Genomic DNA, 3,870 nt, shown 5'->3' with positions numbered 1-3,870 from the left:
CAGTGATTCAGTGATTCAGTGTCTCAGTGTCTCAGACCTGCGGTCGTCTCAGACCTGCCGGTCTGTTCTTCCGGTTTGCAAGACAGACCTGCTGGGTTTGTCTTTTACTCAATGTAGGCACTGTCTGCTTGGACAGTTGTCTGTACTTTGAAGATTTCCTTTCTGACTTATCCCGAAGTAGAAGGATCCGGTAGTACTGTTTTCTGCAGCCTACAGTCTTTCCTCAGACTTGCATGGATATGGAAGTATTCAGTCTGTTCCTTTGGTATCATTCTCAACAGATACCCAAAGTGTCTTCTTGTACTAGTCGGCCACTTGACTTGGCCTAGGTTGGCCACTTGACTCGGCCGAATGTCTTTTGATAGTGAAGTAACCGGACTTCTTCCGGTTATGATTGCCTTATGGATTGATCGGCTGTATAATGGTTTCGGTTTTGAGCTTTGGCCGATCCTTCCTTTGTGCGGTCACGTGCCGAATACTCTTGATCGGTTTGGTAGCTTGACCGGTTTGGTTTCTTCAGTTGGTTTTCTTTTGTTCATCCGGTCCGGTTTCTTGTTCCTGCATGGGAAGTTTGTTTGAGTTAGGTTTATTCGAACCGGTATGAATTTATCTAACACAGTATATTTTACTTTTTCCATAACGATCATGACTAGAGTCTGAGTGAGCACGAAAGGTGATTTCAATACCTCAACCAACATAAAAACATTTTTCAATTTTATTTTTGAGATTTTCGGAGTTTTTTCTGGTTCTATTTTGGCATTTTGATTTTTTTGATTTTTTTCTTCTCAAAACATGAGTTTCAAACCTCTAATTCTTTAACAAACGTACAGATGATGTGTCCTTTCTCAATTTTGGGCTCTAGGACTCGCTTTTATGGGGTTTATTCAGATTGTTTTCAAAAACCTTCGATGGAGGGTTGCTCTTAAGATAATCGCTTACAAACGATAAAGAGTTTATGATTAATATCTCTTGAATCGGTTTGTTTATAAGAATATCACTCGAAAGAAAGCGATGCTCTTGGCTTTGCCCCTAATTGTTTCTTAAAATCATAAACATCGTCTCTAGGATAAGATCAATGTTTTATTCCTTTCTCAAAAGATTTTCTTTCTCTCTTGAGGAAGGGACTGGAGGGTTTATTTATGTAAGTGAGACCGAGCCCGCAAACATGTAGGTTGCATACATATCTTCTCTTCTTTATTTTATTTTTTCACTTAGAAGAATCAGGTCTTCGTAGCTCGGACATGAGTCCTCTGTCTATGTTGCAAGTTGTACAAAACTTGGGATTGGATTTTGTTGAGATAACCTTATTTCAAGGTCGAGCTTTAAACTGTTCTGCGCATAGCATGATATTATACAAAATATCTTTTAAGCGCATCAAGATTTTTTGGTCCAATGAACTCTTCGTCTTCTAGATTAAATAGGCGAACAACTCCTCCAAAGAGGATTTTCTTAAGTAGGAAGGGTCCTTCCCATTGGGGTCGAAACTTGCCCTTAGGGTCTAGGAGTTCTCAGGTTCGTCTAAGAACTAGATCACCTTCTTTGAGGTTTCTAGATTTTACCTTCCTATTAAAGGTGTTTGGCATGCGTTTTTGGTAGGCTTGGGTTTTACATAGAGCATTTAACATCTTGTCCTCCATTAACGTTAGTTGGTCATATCGAGACGTGAGCTAATCTTCTTCTATAACATGGTTCTTTAAGATTATTCTTAGAGTTGGAATCTCAATTTCGATGGGTTGTAAAATGTCCATGCCTTAAACTAGAGAGTAGGGAGTTTCGTCCTTCGAGGTTCGAGCGGTTGTACGATATTCCCATAAAGCGTATGTCAACTTCTCATGGCAGTCCTTATACGTGATGGTCATCTTCTTGATTATCATAATCACATTTTTGTTTACCGTTCGACTGCACCATTGGTTTTGGATCTATAGAGGGATGACTTGTGATGCTCAATCTTGAATTTGTCGAGCAATTGTAATACTAGTTCGGATGAACTTTGCCACTTGAGATGATATTAGAACCTTGTAGGAGGTTACTTTAACCCATTTGGTGAAGTATCCTTTGGCAACGAGTATGAACTCGTGTCCACTTGATGCGTGGGGATAGATTTTTCCGATTACGTCGATGTCCCATGTAGAAAAGGCCAAGGGGATGTCATGTTATAGAGGAGCGAGACCCGAGACCCGTGTATGCACTGATGACGTCTTCTTACATAGCTCACACATTCTTGTTTGAGGTTTTGCCAAAAATATCTCAAATGGAGTATTTTCTTGGCTAAAGTCATTTCATTCATGTGTGGGCCGCATGTCATCTTTCATTCAGGATTGTTTATGTAGAGTATGTTTTGTCCATCGAAAGATCAACGATAATGTCTGTTGGCAATCCAAGCATTAGAAAATAGATTTGATACAATTCAAAATAATTTTTTTTCAATTTTTTAGTGATTCAAAAACCCTTTCATTTTTGAATAAAGACAAAAAGGGATCTTTTGTGCATAATCCTGTATAATCTCGAATGTTATCAGTTCTGTGTGATGAGTCGACATTGAGGTGCCAAACGACTCCGTTTAGTTGGTGGAATATTGGCACAAAGTCCGTCGTTCCTTAGCTTAGAAGTGGGAAGGATATTCTCCATACTCAATGTACTTCTAGAGAGTATCATACCAGGGTTTAGCAGTATTGTCACAAGAAGTGATTGCTCCTGATTCAAAAGAAGGTCGTTACTTTTGTATGATTTTTAGATGTTTGACTTTGATTCCGTTGGGAATTTGAGTCATGCCTTCCAAAGTAGTCAGGGCGTCCGCGGTGTGGTTTTAGCTTCTTGGAGTGTGAACAAATGACACTTGATCGAATTTGTTCATAAGTTTGGTCAGGTGGGCGTGGTAGATTTCATGTTTTTCCCTTTCACTTGTCATGTGTCATTGACTTAGGAAATAATTAGGTTAGAGTCACCAATGACTTCTAGCTTGGTTGCTCACTTTTCATATGCATATTTGAGACTTGAGAGGCATGCCTCGTATTCGGCCTCGTTATTGGTGACGGGATATTCGTATTTTATGGATATTGGGTTGTACGTCCCTTTCGGGTCAACTAACAAAATCCCAATTTTATAACCCTACTTTCTAAAAGTTGTGTCAAACATTAGTTTCTATGTGTCTGATGTTACACTCATAATTCCCTCGTCACAAAATTTTACCTTAGATTTTTCTATGATAATGCAAAATACTTTTCTGGGTTACAAATAAAAAAAACATATAAAACACAAAATTTTACCTTAGATTTTTCTATCAGATTGAAATAATCTGATTTGTGCAATCTAGTTTTGAGCAATAAATTTTAGAAAAGAGAAAGACAAAGTTAGTATATGTAAGATGGTTGATGATATTTTATTTCCCTTTTGTAGATGTAATGAATTCTACAAACCCTTTAGTAATTCCTTGTACACTGAATTTTGATAGAGTTGAATAAATATTTGATTAGGGTGTCAATTTAGGTAAGTTTCTGGTTTGCAGGTTCAGGTTGGCAGGTTAACAGATTGAACAATTCTAACCTGAACTTGACTTGTTTAGCAATTCGTGTCAAAAATCTCTAACATAAACTTGACCCGTTTGACCCGATTTACCTAACTCAACTCGAACCAAACTTGATGTAATTAATTCACATCTCTTTATTTCAAATTAAAATGACATTAATACAAAATAAAAATGAAGTTAAATCACAAATCCCTTTATAAAAAAATTTACAAAAGAAAATGAATGAATGAATAAGAAAGAATAATACAAAACTCAACAAAAAAAAAACTTGTAAACGGGTTATCGGATCTACTTTAGGTCATGTCAGGTCAACCCGATTTCGACCTATTTATTAATCAGGTTAA

Source organism: Impatiens glandulifera, chromosome 1, assembly GCF_907164915.1.
Source record: "Impatiens glandulifera chromosome 1, dImpGla2.1, whole genome shotgun sequence".
NCBI classification, from domain to species: domain Eukaryota; kingdom Viridiplantae; phylum Streptophyta; class Magnoliopsida; order Ericales; family Balsaminaceae; genus Impatiens; species Impatiens glandulifera.
The sequence above is the reverse complement of the archived record's forward strand: the minus strand, read 5'-3'. Positions refer to the sequence as shown.